The sequence below is a fragment of the Balaenoptera physalus genome (assembly GCF_965194825.1).
Source record: "Balaenoptera physalus genome assembly, chromosome: 4".
NCBI lineage: Eukaryota > Metazoa > Chordata > Mammalia > Artiodactyla > Balaenopteridae > Balaenoptera > Balaenoptera physalus.
Genome location: NC_138891.1, coordinates 78,492,790 through 78,514,710, shown reverse-complemented (window position 1 = coordinate 78,514,710; position 21,921 = coordinate 78,492,790). Strand labels below are relative to the sequence as shown.

General features: G+C 41.5%; 1 protein-coding gene across 5 annotated transcripts in view; it reads left to right on the top strand.

The window, feature by feature from the left end:
• CASR (calcium sensing receptor) overlaps positions 1-21,921 on the top strand; it is an 87,662-nt gene that overhangs the window by 32,926 nt on the left and 32,815 nt on the right. For 2 of the 5 annotated variants that reach the window (XM_082459398.1, XM_082459397.1), the window contains exon 2: positions 9,704-9,863. The exons of the other annotated variants lie outside the window; for them this stretch is intronic. The gene's annotated coding sequence lies outside the window, so the exon portion shown is untranslated. The remainder of the gene's footprint in view (positions 1-9,703; positions 9,864-21,921) is intronic. 5 annotated transcript variants of the gene reach the window in all.

Here is a 21,921-nt window from a genome sequence, read left to right as displayed (position 1 = left end):
GATACTCTTAATATTTGGGCATATTTGCTTCCAACATTTTTGTTTATTTAAGAAATCTCTTTCTATTGTTTCTCATTAAAATGAAACATGGTTTATTATAGCAATTTCAAGTAATGTAGAAAAGAACAAATATTAGAAGATTTTTTATAAACACCTGAAAGTTCATCATTAATATTTGGTGAACATTATTACAGGCATTTCTCTGTATTTCCCATTCTTTTGAATATCTTCAGTTTTGGCAAAGTTTCCACCTTTGAAGGAGGATTTGATTTTCAGAAATGGGTCCAAGTTGCCAGGAGCCAGCTAAGTCTGGTGAAGGTAATGATTAAGCTAAGTAACAAGATTTTGTTGCCAAGTCAGGTGTAATTGATTTTCTTGGACAGCTCAGAAATTGGCTCTAAGAGGGGCACTCACATCAGAAGTGTTCTGAACATCAACAAGAGCTGCTTTCTGAGGGGCTGTCTCTGAAGGACATGTGCCTGGGGTGGCAGAAACCTAGGGAACCATAAACTCTGGAACCGAGCCAGGTTTGTGCCCTAACTTGAGGGCTGTGGCTTCAATCAGGTCTTTACCCTCGCAGAGCTTCTGTTTGCTCATATTTAATGGGATGTTCATAATGTCCACTTTTCATGAGCTGTTATGAGAATCAAATTAGGTCATGGACATGAAAGCTCTTTTGCAAACTGTCAAGCCCTATACAAATGTAAGGCACTATTATTTACATATGTTTGTCAAATTAATCTTGTTTCTTCGTAGATGCACCTCCTACAAACACAGTCACTCCATGGCCACATCATCAAAGCATAAGTGAGCAGGACCATTCTCTTCCCTTTTGCTCTCCTCACGCTGCAGGTTTATTAGCCCTTCGAGGCTGCTTTGCCCTGGACCATATGATCATTTTACCTGATTTTTCCAATACCCAAGCATGGGCAAGGGAAATCAGAGAAGGCCAGTGGGACACAGTTTGACTCATCACCACTGGCATTTCTAGCTTTCAGCAGCCTGGGGTAGGGGGCAGGTGTGAATGATCTCAGTTTGGGGTGTCTATCTTGGAATTTTAAAAGGATCTGATCAATTTACTATTTACCTGAAAGTTCTTTTGACATTTGAAACTCATCAAATCATTTTTCACAGAACAAGGGAATCTGAGTTCCCATGATGCATTTAAAAAGGGAAGAAAGATTTAAAACTACAGTTATCTCATCTAGAAAAATGGGAGCAAAACTGTACCATCCTAACAGGTGGTTGGGTGGGCTAAATTTCAGGTACTAGTTCAGTCTGGCACATAAAGAGTGCTCAATAAATGTTAGCTATTATCTTTGATGTTATTATTAACACGAAGATTGGAATCTATTGACTCTGTAAGTTAGAAAGATGTCAGTGTATATGTTGTCAGTGACTTTTTTTTTTTTTAATATTTGTCTCACAAATGACTTTTATTTATTTATTTATTGGCTGTGTTGGGTCTTCGTTTCTGTGCGAGGGCTTTCTCTAGTTGCGGCGAGCGGGGGCCACTCTTCATCGCAGTGCGCTGGCCTCTCACTGTCGCGGCCTCTCTTGTTGCTGAGCACAGGCTCCAGACGCGCAGGCTCAGTAGTTGTGGCTCATGGGCCTAGTTGCTCCACGGCATGTGCGTTCTTCCCAGACCAGGGCTCGAACCCATGTCCCCTGCATTGGCAGGCAGATTCTCAACCACTGCGCCACCAGGGAAGCCCCTGTCAGTGACTTTTGACGCATGAAAGAGTACCTCAGCAATAATGAGCTACTACTACTCATACATAATTTATAGATATAATTTCACCATTTGGAATGTCTGCTTTTTAATTTTTATTCATCATATATTTATTGAGTGTTTACTACATCTAAGTCATTGTGTGTCCACTGGAGATACAACAGAGAACCAAACAGCCCTCATCCCCGTGAAGCTTACTGTATAGTGAAGGAGACAAGCAGTAAACAATTACGGAAATGAATATTCTATTAGAACTTAAGTGCAATGATGGGAAAGTATAATTCTACGATGTCATGTAGCTGAGTAGACCCAATCTTGTGTGGATGAATGGGGAATGGGTAGGGAAGATTCAGGGGAATTTTCCTTAAGTACATGACAGGTGTGCTGAGATCCAAATAATGAGCAAGACAAATGTAGCAAAGAGTGAGGAGAAGCAGATTCCCAGTGGAAGGAATGACAGATGCAAAGGCCCAGAGGCTGGAAAGAACAGGACATAGTCACATCTTGGAGTAGTGAGAATGATGGGTGTGGAGCAGAAAATGAGGTTGGGGGCAGGCGGTGACCGAAAAAGGCAGGGCTTTGTAGACCATGATAACAATTGCGGTCTTGACCCTCACAGCAAAGGAAGCCATTGAAGTGACTTCAGCAAGAACATGAAATGACCAAATTCCTGTATTCAAAGATCACTCCCACTGCAAAAAGAAGCATGGATTGGAGGGGAGGGGAGCCCAAGTGAATGCACGGAGACAGTGTGAGAGGCCATCACAGCATGCCACGTGAGGGCTGATGGTAACTTGACCTAGGTGATAGTGGTGAAGCTGGAAAGAAGTGGGAAGAATCAAGCGTTATTTAAGAAGCAAAAGTCTATAGGATCTCGTGATGAATTGGATGGTAGGAAAGGGGAGGGTGAATAGTCTGTTCATTCAGCAAATATTTATAGCACCCGTATTAAATTCCAACATATGCTAAGTACTGAAAATTCAGCTATGAACAATACAGGCAGGTCCCTGCCCTCAAGGGGTTACAATCTAGGTTTGGAGCTTAGAGAGTTGATAATAAGTAAGTAAACAGATAAACAATTACATGCTTGCCTTTGCAAATTATAATTCCGTGTTACAGAGTGTGTGACTACAGATAAGTGCTACGAATTAAAATATACAGGAATGTCAGAGACTAGGTGAGGGCAACTTTTGATATATTAGTCAGGAAAGACATTTGAGGTCAGACCTGAAGGATGAGAAAGAGGCAGACAGAAGAAGAGCATTTCAGGTAGAGGTAACAGCAAGGCCAAAGAGCTTGGTGTGTTCCAGGAACAGGTAAGGGTCTAGGATGGCTGAATATAATGAGCAAAGGGAGAATTGTACAAAATGGAGCTGGAGAGGCAGATCATTTAGATTTAGATCATTTAGGAGAGGCAGATCAGTTGGTATTTAAAAGATTACTCTAATTGCTATGTGAAAAATGGGGATGGGGTGGGGTGGGGAATGGATTATTTAGAAGGAAGCGTGAGAGGAAGGAGACCAGTTAGGAACCTGTCATTCAGGAGATAGAAGATGATGGCTTGGACTAGGTGGGGTGTCGGTGAATCAGGGAGAGGTAGACAGATATGAGGTGGATAGTTGTACTTCGTAGATAAATCTAACTGGCTTCACTTAAGATCCAAATGGCCCCTAAAGCGGTGGTGACATGATTCATTTGCAGATTTGCAGAGGCTGACAGCCTGGTGTAACCTACCTACAGAAACAATATAGGGCTCATTTCCTGAGTCCAGGCAAGGATGGGGCTGCAATAGTCCAAGCTCCAGAAGAGCAGGTTGTTGGCATTAGGGAGACCCAGCCTGGATCAGGGATCAGAGACTCAAACCTGGCACCAGGGTAACTGGGATCAGAGTTCACCAAGACTGGGGTCGCCAAAGTCACAGCAGCCCAGAGTGAAGGGGAAATCTGTTGAGCTAGGTCTCAACAGGAAGAGCTGCCTTCCTGGCACCAGAAGTGGGAACTGGTTCAAAACCTGGGTCAGGGCTGGGCCAACCATGGAGGTTAGAGCGGCAAAGCTGCCAGTTAAAGGTTAGAAGGATGGAGACATGCCGCCTATCACACCAGTTTGATGAGACATTTGGAGGATGAGTCAGACATTTGAGATCTATTGTAGAATAGCAAATAGTGTGATCTCAATGTTCTTTATTTCTTTGTGATTTAGACAGGAGGAGTCCCTGCCTCTCAGTCTTGGTTTGATCTAGAGCATAAGGCCTTTTGGTACCCTTGCTGGGAACATAATTGGCTTCATGATTCCATTCTGTTTCTCTGCCATTTCAACAACATTTTGCACATAAGGTAAAATATTCAGAATTCTGCAACAAGTTTCATTCCAGTGCTCCCATGCTGGTATACCTGCACGCACATAGGTGTATACACACGTTGTGTCAACCATGATAAACACATGTGGCAGCTGGGGTGTGAGTAATGGCTACACTAAGGTGCATTATCCTGCAGGGTAACAAGCATCGCCATGCTCTGAGTTACATACGAAGTTAAAGATAAGCAAAACTAATCTCAAGTAATAGAAATCAGAACAGTAGTTGGGGGTGTAATTGACTAGGAGGGGGGATGAGGGAGTCTTCCGGGGTGCTGGGAATGCTCTATGTCTTGATCTGATTGGCGGTTACATGGATGTTATACATTTGTAAAAATTCACCAAGTTGTACTTTTATGATTTGTGAACTTTGTTGTATGTTAGTTTTACTTCAGTAAAAATGCTTTTATAAAAGAGAGAAAGAAAAGTGACACCTGATTCCAAGGCAGATGACAAATAAGGATGGTCCATTCTGGTGTCAATCACAAGGAGCAGCAATTTACCTCCTCCCAGAGCTTGCCTGCATCTGACCACTCCTTCCTGTTCTTCTCCCAATCTCAATCCCAGCCAATGCTAAATACCAAACAACACGCAGAAAGTTTGGCAACTTATGACAATAAGCCAGAAGCCAGTGATGTGTCAGATAGTACTGATTATTTCCAACTAACCCAGTGTGACATGGACTGAAAATTTCTAGAGAAACACAGAGCAGCATCCCTGTTCATCATCATCAGGGAATCACAGTTAACCACAAATGAATTAAATAAATCATAGAACATCAAGGACTTACAGCACTTTGAACTTGAGATCCAGGGAAGAGAAAAAATAAGAAGAAAGTTAACAAAATGACATTATTTTGTCTTAACTTTCAACTTTATTTACTATGTCCTTTTCTTGGAGATTATACGATGCACATTAGACTCTGTATAAATCCTGCAGTAAAGAGACATGTTTACTTTTATTTGACACTGTGTTTCCATATATATTTGACCAAGAACACTTTGTGAAATTCCACTTTAAGGCTATCATTCATTTTCTTTTCCCCTTACTGCCTTCCTTGGAGAATCATCACTCCTCACCATTTGGTGTTAAAGTCTTTCTTGTCCCAGCCCCCACCCCAGCCCCAGCCTCTCCCTGCCCATAGCAGATCTTCACCTGGATGGTCCACAGTGGGGTAGAGTGAGGATCTACAGAGGTTTGGAGGAAGCTCTGAATTTATTAATCTTTCATTTAAGAGATATTAAGAATGAACCTAATTGGTATGGAAGAGGCTCTAATTCTGCAGTTTTTATTAAGCCATTTAAACTCAAATCTTTTATTAAAGATGTAGACTCTTTACTGATCTATTACAGCTAGAAAGACTGTAACAATAAAAACAACAACAAAAATCTCCAGTACACCAGTGAAGTCTTCTGGGAACAATCCACCCTAGGTTTAAATTCTTTCTCCATCATTTATTACAGTGTGACTTGGCCACATTGCTTCACATCTCTGAGTGTCACAAAATTCATCCTGTGAGCGGGGAAAACATCTGTGGAGATCGTTGGGAGGGTTTAATGAACAGCTATGGCAGATACCTTTTACCTTTTACTCACCTCTCTCTCATTTGTCTATTAGCTCTCATCTTCTCCTACTTCCTTTGAGATCCCATTAAGCTAGCACATTCTCCACACAAGATACCTGCATCCACATCTATCAAGCCCCTTCCTCCTGACCCAGGCACATCAACTAAGAATTCTACCAGAAAAGGAGAACTGCTGGCCCCTTTCTTTCAGGTTTCAGGTGGGATTGGTCTTCTTCTGGGATAGCCTCTAAAAGACAACAGCATTATTTCAGAGTAGATTCTACAAAGTGAGATAATGGGGACTGGACGAGGCCCTTAGGAGTGTCCATTCCCAGCTGGGGGTAAAGACAATTCACTTTGTCTTGACCCTTCATTTTCTCATTTGCTAAGTATTTCCCAGGGTCCCCTCCAGCTCTGATAGCCTAGGTGCAGAGAGTGTGTGCATAAAGTGCCTGGCAGCTTGCCCACACGACTTGCCGATGAGAGATTCAGGAAGCAGGGAGGATGTCTTTCTAAAGGCATCTAAATGACCCTGTGGCCATGTCAGTATGGCTACGTTAAAGTAACATGTCCTTCCTGAAATGTTATACCTATGAGGGACACCAGCAATCTGGAGAAGGAGTGGCTTAGAATGGTCCAGTGGAAGAACATTGAATCAGGAATGTGAAATCTGGTTCCAGCTGAGGCTTTGTCAGTTACCAGTTATGTAATGTTGGGCAAGTAAGTTGCTTAATCCCCGTGAACCTCAAGTAATTTTGTTTTTGCTGTTGTTTGTTTTCAGCATCATGGGACTAACACTAGTAATCTCTTCCCTGTTTAGCCCACAGGGATGTTAATACTCCTCCATCTTTTCTTCCTTTGTCTATTCATATTTTCAGAACAGATTAGTTTCACTGTACATTCTGTTCTGTAAATTTGTTTTTTAAATTTATTTAACAGCATATCATAAGTATTGTCCCATGTGTTTAGGTAGTTTTACCATGTGTTTTTTAGGACTGCACAGTCTTCTGTTGTGAGACGGTACCATCTTTGCATGCCCGTCCTCACTTGTTGGGCATGGAATTCCATTATTTGCTGTTATGAATAGTGTTGCCAGATGCAGAGAAAAGGAAGGAATCTGAGCTCCTCAGATTGAGGTCACACCTCTTGTGCTCTACTTACACAGACCCATCTGTCTCTGGCTGGAATCAAGACCCTGAAAACCCGAGGGACTGAAGGGCTGGTAACTTTGAAGAGGGGAAGGGTCTGAGTAGAACACAGCCAGAGCTGTGTCTGTTTATTGAGGACTAACACTTTTACGTGTGCTAAAACAACACTGTGAGGCAAAGGTTATCCCCTAAGAACAGAACCACCACTGTGCCACCCCCTCCTATGCCTCCTGTCCCCACCTTCCATCCCCCAACATCCCACTCCTTTCAAATACATCCGTCAGATACTCGCTGATTTATCTTTTCTGCCATTCTCAACCGCATATTTAGCATTTTATTATGAATGACTTAACCCTCAGATCCTTAGGGTTACCACAATTGATTTACACAGCCCTGCCTGTGTGCAATCACGTCCTTACAAGATAGACAAACTCTTTGAGCTTAAATTTTAGTGATCCCACAACACTATAAAGATACTCTATACTAAGTGTATATTTTATGGTTAACAGTCTTAAATTTTAAATGTACACTTTTAAGTCTGCTAAACACTTTTTACCAGCCTCCATACTTTTCCCTCCCACTCCACCCTACCCTCAAAATCAGGACACACAGTAGAAGCAAAATTTTTTACTTTCTTACTGGATTGTGTGTATGGATTTTATTTGCATTTCTATTAAGATGAGTTTCCTTATTTAATAACAGCTGGAGCAGTGTCAGGGTCTGTGGGAGTCTCTGCTCTTCTTTGCCACTAAGCAGTCCATGACTGAAGTGAGGGAGTGAGCCAGAAGACCTCTAATATCCTTTCCAAATTTAAAATTCCGTATCATTTGGACATAATATGTAAATGTTCCAGTGGGATGGATCTTTCTGTCAACAAAAACAAATTAGCCAATAGTCAATCTAAGAAAGAAATAGAAAATTTTATTCAAGCCAAACTGAGGATTATAACCTGGGAGTCAGTCTCTCAGAGAGCTCTGAGAACTGTTCTGAAGAAGTAAGCGGGGAGGTCAGAATATATGTGATTTTGATGAAGAGGGTATGTGCAACCAAGCATATGTCTTGGTAGAAGGTTGCTGCTGGTCATGAGGACCAGACATCTTAGTTAACGGTTTTAGTGCTTTTCTAAGTATGGGAAGATGCAAGAATCCAGGTTCATAAAAAATTTCTTCCGAAAATATCTATCTGAGGGCCACTTCTGTCAGTTTTCCCGGGGCAGAGTCCCTTTTCCTGATCTTTTTTTTTTTTTTAAACATCTTTATTGGAGTATAATTGCTTTACAATGTTGTGTTAGTTTCTGCTGTATAACAAAGAGAATCAGCTATACGTATACATATATCCCCATATGCCCTCCCTCTTGCGTCTCCCTCCCACCCTCCCTATCCTACCCCTCTAGGTGGTCACAAAGCACTGAGCTGATCTCCCTGTGCTATTGCTCTGAGTTCCTTTTAGGATGTACTGTAGGTCAGTGACTGCAGTGGCAAATGACTTGATTCATATAGAACAAGAGGTCAGGCAACATTATTTTATAATCCCTTCCCTTTCAGTCTTAATTTTGACCAAGATTTGGGAGGCATTTCGCTACCAGTTTGTTCCAGGGCACTAGGAATGCTCATTCCCAGGTCAGGTGAGGATTTTGTTGATAGGCCACTCAATGTGCTGTCATTGGACTAGGCCCTGTTAACAGTGCCCAAAAGCCTCTGGATTGCCTGTCTTACTAGTCTCTTATGGTCCAGGAAATGCTTCCCTCTTATTGCTTCTTCCCGTATCTGGAGTTACACTGTTAAAATCATTGATCTTATAGGACTATATATTTGGTCAATTGTTTCAAGTCACCTAGTTGTTAATTTTATCGGAGACTCAGTCACACATTTGGTAATGCAAGAAACAGTAATCTTATAAAATAGGCAGAATACAAGTAATACAGCTAGTAACATTAATAAGGTCATAAATAAGTATTTAAGCTAAGAACTTCCATTAGGTGCGGCCCAGTATCTTCCCAGGTCAGCTGACCAGTCTGCACCAATTAATATCTTTAAGGAAATAATACGTTGGCATTTGTACATAACGTTCACCAAAGATGTCTGCACATGCAAGTCATTGTGACCTTACATTGTGACCTGTAAGGTCATCCTTACGGGATTGAGAAAGGAATGTTACCTTCTGGGGAGCTACAGGGCTGGCACCAGAAGAAGAAAACTTAACTTTTATAGCTGAGCAGGTATTTCTGCCATTGGGGAGGTCTAGTTAAGGCATAATGCACAATAGAGAGGAGGGGGGAGGCCAAAATGGGCAGAGAAAATTTTTATGTTTAAATTTCTCTTGTCATGCCTTAAAATATGAATTATTTCATCATTTCCGTTGTTTTATTTTCTTTTGTAAAAAGTTTATACACTAAAAAATTTTCGAAAATCTTCCATTCCTTACCTAAGTAAGCTCTATGGAGTGAGAGACATTCACATCCTACTCCTAGCACTGCTAGAGGCTGGCCATGTGACCTTGGCAAGCTGCTTCCCCTCTCTGAGCCTCAGTTTACCCTTTTGTAAATGGGAGATTTAAGCTAAAAGTATTCCGAGATGCCTTCTGGCCCAGGCATTACTGGATTCTAATTACGTATTCTGCTTCGAGTATGTCGCTGGTCTTAAGTTATCAATAACCCCTGGAGGAGCTAGGACCCTGGGCCGGGATGCTCCGAGCCCAGCAGGGGCGCGCAGGGGCGGCCCTTCGGAGGAATGGCCGGCCTGGACCAGGAAGGCTCAAAGGCAGCATCCCCGCGCCGTGGAGCCGGCGCCCGAGGCCAGAGGGCCCCTCCTCTAGCCCCATGCATCACAAGTCAAAACAATCTCTCTTCCCTGCTGACGCCACGGCCGGGTTGGGGCTGAAAATCGATCTTCAATCTTTCTGCTCCAGCACAGCCAGCCCCGTGGCGGATGTGGGCATGGACGCGCAGGCGGAAAGGCCGGCTGGCTGCTGACGGCGGAGAAAGGAGCCCGCGTCCGGGGAGAGCCCTTCTCTCCCTGCACGGCGCCCCTGGCCGCAGGACGGTGGCTGAGCCCCCAGGAGATGGGCGGTGGGTAGGAAGGAGGAGGGAGACCCTCTCACCCACGAGCCGAGGGGAGGGGACAGGAAGAGTGGCCACTTCTAAGCCCAGCCGTCACTGAGGCTCCGCCTGCATAGACAGGTCCTCGCAGGACCCACGAAACCCGCGCTGCTCAACTCCGGCCCACTTACAGAAGAAAAGACCAACGCCCAGAAAAGGGCAGCAGCTGGTCCCAAGGGGCAGTGGCAAAGCCGAGACTAGAACCACGGTCTCCAGACCGCTTCTAGGCCACGGTCTCCTCTGCCAGGTTTCTTAAGCCCGAGGGCTTTCTCTTGGTTTCTTCACTGGCAGGCTTCCAAGTTGTTGCATTGACCTGTCAAATTGTTGGGTTTGCACATTTGGAACCTGAAACCCATCCCTCCCTGTGGAATCTACAGCAGACTTTCCTTGCTTGTTCTGCTTGCCGTCAGTTCAGACTTTCTGCAGCTTTCTGAATGTCGCCATCTGGCCTGTGTCACCTTAGAGATGTCAGCGGATGTTTTGATCATGATCGCATGTAAGAGTGTGTCACACAGCTAATCTCATCCACCCTGTGGACAGGATGCTAACTGCATCTGGGAGGGTTCCATTTCTCTAACCTAGCTGTCGGGTAGCTTGCCTGGCTTTCTGAAGCAGTCCTGTCTCGTCATCATACACTTGCTGTTTGAAGGTAGCCATGCTGCAGGTGAACTAAACCAGGTGTGTTCTAGGACCAGAGGGAGGGGGCAAACTGACAGTTCTGCTCAATTCAAGTGGGGCGTCACTATCCTCATCACATTAAGAACTAAGTTTCTTGAGCATTTACTATGTGCTAGGCTCTATGCCAAGTTCTTACAAGTATTTTAATATAAGCAAACCTGCTATTGTTATTCCTGTATTGTTATACAGATGAGGAAACAAAGTCACAGAAATTAAACAACTTGCCCCAAGTCACCAACTAGTGGTTGTCGAAGCAGAGATTTGAACCCCAGTTTCATCCAGAGCCCGTACCTTCAAAGGTTCTGCCCTGTTGCCGCTCATGATGGAATAAACATTTTGTCATAAGGGAAAGGATACTACATGAGGAATGAGGAAACAAGCCTTCTATTCTAGCTCTACCTCTGTGGGCAAGTCACATAACCTTGTTTTTCAGGTACATGAAACCCCTGAGACATTTAGAATCATGTGCAGATGTGCATTTTTCTGGAACGAGCAGCCATGGTTTTCATCAGCTGAATCTCAGCTAGATTCGTATACCCTCTCTGCCTCCCACCCCCCCGAGAATACTATATATGTATAAGAACTCTCTGAACTATCTTAGCTTTATACACTTTTTCATGTCAGTCTTCTCTATATTCTCTTCTAACATTTTAGATAATGATGCAATAGCAGCTTCAGACTCCAGGACCTCTCTCTGGTTTAGGGGTGTGACGGGCTCCTGGCTGCACGCTGTCCTTTCAAGCACACCCGCATGTCCAGATAGCAATCGCAGGAAAGACGACGTTGGAATAAGATCATCAAATTAATCCTCCACCTCCTTGCAATACCTCAGCATTTTTACTTTAGCCCGTTGTATTCTTTACTTGCAATCAGACTGTACGTTTATATAGAGGCCCCAAGTTTTCAGAATCCTTTTTTTACTCTACTATAAAAAAAATTCTAGTGGTAGAGCCTCCAGCAGGCTTGGGGTAAAGCATCTGCCAGGGAAAGGTAGAAGAGAATGGTAACCAGATAGGTAAATCCCCTCCATTTCTCTGGGAGAAAAGGCAAGAAGTGGCTGGTCTATGGTAAATGGGCATTTTCTGTAGTTCACAGAATATGCATACTGATTATAGATTCAGAAAGTTACCCTAGCAATGGAGCAATGATTTCTGAACAGTGTTTCCTGGAAAACTAGTGTCATAAAATGTTAGCAATTATTGCATGAGAAAGATTTCAAGGAATCTGAAGAATGAATTGACATTGACAGGAAACTGTTGTGTTCCTGTGCATTTCTGTTTTGCTAGGTTATGCTCAGGGGTGGGGTGGGGGAGGGAGAGTCATAGTATTAGGGAAAAAAAAAAAAAAACGTTCATTTTGAAGATCATTTTTAGGAAACAGATTTTTCAGGGCCAAGACCAGACTACTAACCCGAGCTAGTGCAGTGGTTCTCAAAATTGAGTGTACATTAGATTCATCCAGAGGGCTTGTTAAAAGACAGGTTGCTTGGTCCCACCCCCAGAATTTCTAATTCTGTAGGTTGGGGTAGGACCAAGAACTCACATTTCTAACAAGTTCCCAGGTACTGCTGCTGATGCAGGGACCTCACTTCGCCCTGTACCTAGCCTGACAGATATGAGGCTCTTTATACCGTCACATTTCTATCTGAGGGGTACCACATTACAGAAAATCAATTGGTTGGGTTTCCACCATGTGTGAGGGTGTGTTGGATAATCCAGCTTCAAAGTCAGGCTTATAGAAACATACATGGGATTTATTTGGGGGAAGGCTTATTACTTTGAGACAGGCTTCCTCCAGAACAGCTGCAGATGTCATTAGCAATGGAACATCTTCTCATAGGGGCAATGGAAGGTGGCATATTGCAGGATTTATTTTTTAAATGATGGCTCACGATTCTCCTGCGCTAAGCTGGAGAGGCCAGTTGATAAATCCTTAAATTTTTTGCTGACATTTTCTGACAGGGAGACATGGTCCTTCAAAAATGGGAACAAAATCCAAAATGAATTTAACAGGGGGCTATAGTTCTTCAGTAATAAAATGCAAATTCAACAATTGCACTGTGATATATTTGGGGATTTAAAAAATACAAATACAAGTTCGGATAGGACTGTTCAAGCAAATGTATATTAGAAAAATGAAGAGGAGCTAAATGACCAGAATGTGGATGTGAGTCAGCCAAATTATGGAGTTACGGGCAAAAGGCAACAAAACACAGTCATGGAAGGGCTGGGACATGATGCCTCCCAACCTTAGGTCAGTCTCAAACATGGTACCAATTTTTGTTAGCATACTCTAAAAAATGACATAAAGGAGTTAGAGAAAGTCCATGGGATATTAGCGTATATCTCTAGAAAATATGAAATAGCCCTAAGCAGAAACATTTGAAAGAAATTTGGGTTGTTAAGCCTGGAAAAAAATGAAGACCACTCTATTCTACCTTTAAATGAATGAGAGTTTTCTGCCTCTGGTCTTTCATTGCAGTGGTAAAGTAAGCAAGAGGAAATGGCCCTAATTTTTAAAATATTGGGTTGGCCAAAAAGTTCATTCAGGTTTTTCTGTAAGATGTTATGGAAAAACCTGAAAGAACTTTTTGGCCAACCCAATGTATGTGATTTTCATTAACTTTGAGGAAAAAAATCTTCTTTAAAACAGCATGATTAAAACACTGGGGCATGTCATTTTGGCCTTGCAAATGTGCAAGAAGCTAATAGCAGTTATCCATTTTAAGTGCCTTTAGAAGTTCATAGAGCTCTTGGCATGATTCCCGAACAGTCCTGGAGCAAACTTGAAGGAAAGAATTGCCATGTCATTGAAACAGGCCAAATACCCATCAGTGAGAAAGTGCATGCATAAAGTGTGATATATTCACACAGTGGACTATTATACAGCAATCAAATGATGAGCTATAGTAAAACAGAGTAACATAGGCAAATCTTATTAATATAATATTAAGTGAAAAAAGTCTCGAAAGATTACAGCATGATACACTTGCATAAAGTTTAAAAGAACTAAAAATTTTTAAAATACTTTTTAGGAATACAGGTAGATACAATATATCTATATAAAAGGAAAGCAAGAGATGACTACAATCAAAAAGACTGGCAATACCAAGGGTGGGCAAGGATGGATTAATGGAAATTCTTATATACTGCTGATGGGAAGATAAACTAGTTACAACCATGTAAAAAACTTTTTGGCAGTATCTACTGGAGCTAAACATACACAAACTCTATGACCCAGCATTTCCACTTCGAGGTATGTACTCAACATATTTCACCAAAAGACATGTTCAAGAATGTTCATAGGGGCTTCCCTGGTGGCGCAGTGGTTAAGAATCCGCCTGCCAATGCAGGGGACATGGGTTCGAGCCCTGGTCTGGGAAGATACCACATGCCTAGGAGCAGCTAAGCCTGTGTACCACAACTACTGAGCCTGTGCTCTAGAGCCCATGAGCCACAACTACTGAAGCCCGCATGCCACAACTACTGAAGCCCGCATGCCACAACTACTGAAGCCTGCACACCTAGAGCCTGTGCTCTGCAATGAGAGACGCCATCGCAATGAGAAGCCCTCGCACCGCAACGAAGACCCAAAACAGCCCAAAAATTAATTAATTAATTAATTAAATAAATCTATAAAAAAAAAAAAAAAAATGAATGTTCATAGAAGCACCATTCATTAAAACCCCAAACAGTTCATTAACAGGGAGGTAGATAATGTTTGATATAATCATATAAAATTCTATATAACAGTGAGAAAAACAAACTATGGTTACACACAACAATACAGATGAATCTTGCAACATAATTTTGGACAAAAGAAGGCAGACACAAAAAAGTATACATTATGTAATTGCATTTATCCAAAGTTGAAAACATGGGACACTGATTGGTAATGATAGAGGCCAGGCTGTGGTTACCTTGGGTGAAGGGTAGCGACTGGGAAGAGTCATGAGTGAGGCCTCAGGGGTTTTGGTTCTTGTCTGCATCTGGATGCTGCCTACATGGATGTGTTTACATTGTGAAAATTCTCTTATGATTTGTGCACAGGTCTGATGTCTTATATGTCAATTAAACGTTTATTTTAAGAGAGAGAGGGATAGAAAAGGTGAGGTAAAAGGGGAAAAAAAGGATGGAGGATATGAAGAAGTAAGAAGCATCCATAAGCGTATTTTTCTATATATATTTCAGAGCATCTATAGTATGAGTAGACAGTAAAATCTCTTTTTTTACAATTTTTCCTTCTTGTTTAATGTTTATGTCTATTTATATTGCCATCATTTTAAATAACATTTTACAATAACATCTTCTGATTTTAAAATAATACTTTTTCTTCAGAGGACAAAACAAGGAAGAAATACATAATTCCATCACTGAGATCTAATCATTCTTATCATTTTGATGTGTATCCTCCGAGTCTTCATTACAATTAAAAAAAATTTTTTAAGCAGGTGTTATGGCGGGTGGGGAGGAAAGCAAAGAAATGATGAACACGTGGCTCAGGATGATGGCTTCTTTGGTGGGAGGGAGGCAGGAGAACAGAATGCAAGAGGGGAACATAGGGTACTACTGACGTTCTTAGTTTTGGATGGTAGATTCACAGGTGCTTATTCATTATTAAAAATAACTTAGAAATAGAGAAATAAAAGTGGGTGAAGTTGGTAAAAAGGTACAATCTTCCAGTTATAAAATAAATAAGTCATGGGGATGTAATGTACAGCATGGTGACTATAGTTAATAATACTGTACTGTATATTTGAAAGTTGATAAGAAAGTAGATCTTAAAAGTTTCGTCACAAGAAAAAGAAGCTTTTGACTATGTACGGTGTTAACTAAACTTATTGTGTGACCATTTCACAATATATACAAATGTCGAATCATTATGTTGTAAACCTGAAACTAATATAATGTTATATGTCAATTTTATCTCAATTAAAAAAGAAATAATATTTGTAGAAAATACTAGAGAATCAATGAACAATAAAGCTAGTTTAAATGATAAAAGAACTCAGTAAGGTATCAGGATATATCATTAACATACAAAACTCAATAGCTTTCATAGACACAAACGATGACCAGCTAGAGGAGATAATGGTAAGAAGGCCCCATTTATAATAATAACAAAGGTAATTAAATACCTAGGAATAAACTTGACAAAAATGTGCAAAACCTAAAAGATGAAACACTCTCGAAAGACACAAAATTAGACTTGAACAAAAGGAAAGGCATTTCTGTTCTTAGGAAGATTCCTCATCATAAACATGTAACGCAATTCCAATAAAAATATCTAGGGACCTAGACAAGTTCATGCTCAAGTTCACAAGGAAAAAGAAACCTGCAGGAATAGCCAGGAACACACTAAGAAATAAAAGCTAAAAAGCTGGACTAGTCCACCAGGTATTAAACCATACTATAAGTTCCCATAATGAAAACGGGGTACTACTGCCACAAGAATAGATGTACAGACCAGTAGAATAGAATAGAAGGACCTGAACTAGATCTGAGTAAATATGGAAATAATAAACGTGGCATCTTAAATCATGGAAGCAAAAATGGGCTTTTTAATAAACATTGCTGGCACAACGAGGCAACCACCTGGAAAAAAGATAAAATTAGATCCATACCTCACACCATACACAAAAATAAACTCCACACTGATTAGGAAACTAAATGTAAAAAAAAAAAGATAGAAAATAATTTAATAAACTAGAAAATATGGTGAATTCCTCTATAAACTCAGTGTAAGGAGAAGCTTTCTAACACTGACTCAAAATCCAGTGGCAATAAAAGAAATAATTCATAAATTTGACTACATAATAATGTTTTTTAAAATTGCATAGTAAGGTAAAGTCAAAGAAGAGCTGCCAAATTAGAAGAAAACATTTAACAGCATGTATCACAGATAAAGGGCTAATCCATAATATATAAAGAACTCTTAAAATTTGAGGGGAAAAGGACCAAAACTCTGATGAAAAAATGGGAAAGATATAAGAACAGAAAAAATTTAAATAATAATAATAAAGAAATAAAAAAGGACCAGGCATGGGCCAATGATAAGGATACGTCACCAACCAAGGATTATGATTAATCCAATTTGTGCACCTGAGGTCCAGTAAAACTACGAGAATTCCCATAATAGATTTTAGGCTATAATTGAAAGTAAGTTTAATCTTCTGAAGACCTAAAATAATACTAAAACACACTAGGGTGCTCTGACAAATCAGAAAAAAAAGAAAAAAGAAAATGACTTCCTTTTCATCACTAAACCTCACACAGTTTTTTCAATGAGTTCTGAGTTCCAATTCCTACTATGATAAAATTGGCCACCACAATCCAAACATCAATGTGTCAGAAGCCTTCAGGGTGAACCAGATAAACTTTCCAGGTCCCTTTTACCTCTAAAATTCTGTATTTTAAACTAATGACCTGGTGTCCCAAATGGTCTGTTTAAATCTACCCACTCAGTTAATGAGGCAAAAGTGACTTTCCCAGGCCCCTTCCTCCTAATTACACAGGGAGTTTCACCTGTGGACACAATTGCCTGCAGCAAAACTCTAGATTTATGCATTTGTTTGTTTGTGTGTGTGTTTATATCCCTATCACTGTTTATAAAAATGGAAGATTTAACATGGTGAGGAAATTGGAGTGAAATAAGAGCAGTAAGAAATAAAAAGTAATACTATAAGTAATATGAGAACACAAAAATGCACACTTCTGGTTTCTATCTTAGCTAGAGCTGGGCCACAAATTTGGCTTGCAGCTTCCTCACAGTTGGAGCAGAGATGGAAACAGGAGGAGATAAAAGATTCACAATGCCTATAAAGTAATTTGGGCAGTTTTTCCAAAGACCAGGATTCCATTTACTTAGAGATGTGTCCCAGTGGTATGCTGCAATAGGTTCTACCGGTTCTCAAGAGCCAATGGTTAAATATCAAGGATTTTTGCAAGTTGGCTGTTAAACCATTGGTAGCTTGAAATTAGCCATGGTGGGAGTATTCAGCAAACACTACAAATCAGGGCATTTGGGGGTTTGTTTTTGTTTGTTTTTTCTTTTTGCCTTCAGAGAGCTGGTTTGCCAGCACTCCGCTGCATGTTCCAATGTCCTTGTAGGGGGACACAATGCGAGGCCAGAAGAGCTACAAGTAGGAGAGAGAAGGGCTCAGTGTGCAAACTTATTGCGTATAGCAGAAACTCCCTCAGGAGAAGAGAGAGGGCATATATGCCTGAGACCAGAGAATGATGGCAGACTGCATCAGCATTCACCTAACCCACCTCAGTCCTTCTTTCTTTCTGGTACTACCCTTTGGAATTTCATAGCTGGGGTTACAAAAAATGTTAGGTCCAGTGAGAGGTAGACATACCTCTCCATTCAAAAATGCATGCAGAGAGACTGGGAGAGGCTCAGGTGAAGGGATTTATGCTTTCCACTAGGTGAGCCCTTCCCAAGCCTGTATTGCACAGCATTGTAACAAGTGTCCTGCAGGGAGAAAAGTGTCCCAGGCCGAAATAAATTTGGGAATGAGTGGGTTAAAGTGAAGCAGTTTTCTTTACTGCAGGACTTATCAGAGCCTTTGGGAGATGAATGTGCCCTTTGGCACAGAGTACACATCAATTCCCAAACTTACCTTACATGAGAATACCTTGTGGTGGCACGTCTTGGGACACCAGGCTGAAAAACGCCAGCCTGGGTAGTCAGGGTTCCTTGCGATTTTGAAAGGAAATACTGAGGATGTTATTCCACAGAAACATTGCTTTCACGTAGGACTTGAAGCTCTGGCATTTTTCTTTATAAAAACATGACTTACATGTCTTTGCTTTTCACCTGAACCGTTTCATTAAGTCTGTGGGTATCCACATATCCATCAGCAGAGCTTACTTAAGGGAAATGTTCCAGGCCAAGGAATTTCGTAACTCGTGTCCCATGTCCCAAGGAACTCACTCAGTCCTGGACCTCCCTGCATTAGTAATGTTAACGCCCAAAGCCAGTGTCCACTTACTTTCAACTCACAAGATCCTGGACCGGAGAAATGAGCATTTCTTGTCATTTTTTAACCTTAATTGTTCACCCCCCTCAACACCCATTCTATTTCTTTTTTCTTCTTCTGTCACTTTCTTTCTTCTTGCAATAGTTTCATAAACTTCTAAGACAGTATATCATGCCATGGGCACTCCACACATATTCAGTCCTTTACGGAGCCCCTCCAGGTCCCAGGCCACGAAAGGGACAGACCAGGCCCTGCGTCAAGGAGCTTATAGTACAACATTAATGAATGTTCGTTTCCTCTCCTATTTGTCTTCTTTATTTGCTTTGTCTCGGCTCTTTGCCCCACTTTGCTCGGCGCCCCCCGTGCTGCTCCTCCCCATTCTCGTTCATCCTTTCACCTCCCTTCCCTGATAGCTTTTTCCAATGACTAACGGGGACCCAACTCAGCTGGTTTTTATCACGCTCCTGTCCTTGCATTTTTCCGACTCAGTGAAGCCATTACCAGAGCTAAATGAGGCATGGACTCTCCAAAAGTCACACCTGTCGTCAGGGAGATGGAGGGTAAGACCCTGTGCAGCTGGCGGGCGGGCAGCAAGCAGGGCTGGAGGGAGGCAGCCGAGTGTGACCTGGCAGTTTGTGCTCCCCCAGTGCTGAAAGAGGGCCCTCATTGTAAAACAAGATGCCCCTTGCTTTAATAGAGAAAGAATGAAGTCTGACACAGAACTGAGGATGGTCACATTTGTGATGACAGTTGAGATGTCCCTAATTCTTTGGCAAATGTGCACCAGGTCACAGAACAACCCACGCTGTGGATGTGTCCTCAGCAAGAGGTAAAGAAAGCTGTAACCAGAGCCAGCTACGTGGGGTTTTGTGATTATTGGTTGAACTTTCTCAGGTTTCTCCCTGTTCACCCTCATTAAAACATACACGTTTCACCTTTCTGCAGTGGTGGCTTCACGCCTTACTGTTAGTATTCTTTATGATCAGAGTGACGAAAGAGGGCAAAGATCACAGTACAGTAAACCGGAGACAAATCAGTGTACTCACCCTACGAAGATAAATGATAAATGATCTCTATTGGAAATCAATTTTGGTTTCCACCTTTTTTCTAGGCAACCTAGAATTTTTATTTCTGCAGCCTAGGAATTGAGAAGTTGTAGCTTCTGAGCTTGCTGTGCTTCTGATTTACAAGAGTGGTTTTATGTTCAGAAGATCTATGCCTCTCTTTTCTCTAGTTGAAATGTGGGCAAAATCATTCTGCTCTAGAGTTACACAATTTCCAGAAATGTTAAAGCCAAGGGGCAAGAGCCAGGGTTTTTACTTTGATGAGCACTGAAGTATTACTGTGTTGACCCTAACCTTGCCTTGCTATGCTGTGTTAATTTGTCCTTAACTCTGGAACTTGGATGAGCCATCCAACTTTTTGGACAAATGCAAGGTCAACAGATTTTTTTGAGCATCCATTCAGTACCAGGTTCCTTGTTCCATGCTGGGGATGCAACTGTGAGCATGATGAGGCCCCTGCCCTTGGGAACCTTCAGTCTTGTGGGGTGACCCCTTCCCTGTTCTGTCCTAGAATTGCCCGACCAGCCCCTGGTTTTTACTGGTTATGCTTTATTCATTCATTCAGCAAATATCTGTGGAGAATCTACTAAGCTCTAGGCACTGTGCTTGGTGCCAGGCTACAACGAGAAAAAGAGACGGGCCCTACCCTCATGAAGCGTCCGTCCCCACCTTGAGTTAATTCACTCTGCTGGCAGTCACCAGAAAGAATGTCACTCCTCCCTTTGTACTTTCTCAATGCTTAGTTCATGCCTCTTCCTAGCTTCTGTATCACTGTAATTATAATACATCTTCCTGTCTCCTTTTAAACCATGAGCACATTGAAGGCGACAGTCTCAACTTTCTTTCCTCAGTACCTTGCACTCCCTAGTGTCTAGCAAACAGAGGAGCTCAATCAATGTTTCTTGAGTGAATAAATAGTTGCATGAATTTAGAAGTTCATGAACCTGTGGAACCATAGATCAGTCTGCTCTGACCTCCCATTCCAAGTCTCTTGGATGAGGAGCTCAATGATCAATCAATCACCTGTCAGTACTGAAACACTCCTCGTGATTTCAAGGACGTTCTAAATGTAAAACCAGCTGTTCCACGGGTCATTTCTTCTTCCAAACATATCTGCCATTGAGATAAAGAACAAATACTAGCTTCAGCTTGTATTTGCGATACTTTTTGCAGGAGGGTAAACATGATTATATATGATTTAAATGAAATGAACTTACAATAAAGAGAACAAATGAGTTTATTTGTGACTCTTGGATAGATACTGTTAATATAACTGCAGTGAGAAAAATATAACAGTGGCTTAAACAAGCTAGAAGCTTGTTTTCTCTGTCATGTAAAAGTCCAGGAACAGTCTGATATAGAGCTTCTGCTCCATGAAATCCTCAGTTCATGGCACCATCATTCCCTGGGATATGCTCATGGTTCAATATGGGCTCCAGCTGTCACACCCACCTCCATGCAGCAGAATGGAGGAAGGCAGATGAAAGAACAAACGCCAACTGTCTCTTAAGCAAAGTTTCCTAGAAGCTGCCTCAGGGCACTTCAGCTTACATCCCACTGGCCAAAACATAGTCATATAACCACATATAATTATAAAAAGAAGTTGGAGAAAGTAGTCTTTATTCTGGACAACGTTGTCCAGCTAAAAACTATTTTACTGTGCCATAAAAGGAGTATGGTACAAGGGATACAATTTAAAATCTCTTCCATAGATCCTAAAACTGAAATGTTAGTGATTATTCAAGAACTTTTGTATTCTAATTGTTGCAAGATGAAGTCACAATGAGGAACCCAATAATTAATCCATTGTGCTAGGGTCATGCTTGGTACTGCTGTGATTGTCGATATCTAGTGGGTAGGAGGAGTGAGGTAGAAAGAAAAGAAAGCTTTTGCAATAAGGAAGTTGGTGGGGGCGATGGGAGTCTGGCAAAGGCAGTGGCAACAAGAATGGAAAAGGGAAGGCAGAGTAGAGAGAGATGGTAGAATTAACAAGACAGCGTAATTGGAGATGGGAGGAAAGGGGCAGGGAGGATCTAGAATGATTCTTAGCTTTGAAAGCAAATTAGACTCTGGTAATTGGACTAAAAAGGGTGGTTTGGGGACTACATTAGACTCGAGGAGTTAATTGCTACAAATTGACCCGAAATCTCTCCTTCATCTATTACTTCTTGCCATGAATGTTCTCTTGAATGGACTAATGAAGTTAATAAACTTCTCCAAGTAGTTAATCTTTCACAGGAAAAAATCTAACAGGTCTCAGTGACTTCCCCTAGCCAGTTGTAATGTTCCCTTTCCTAATTCA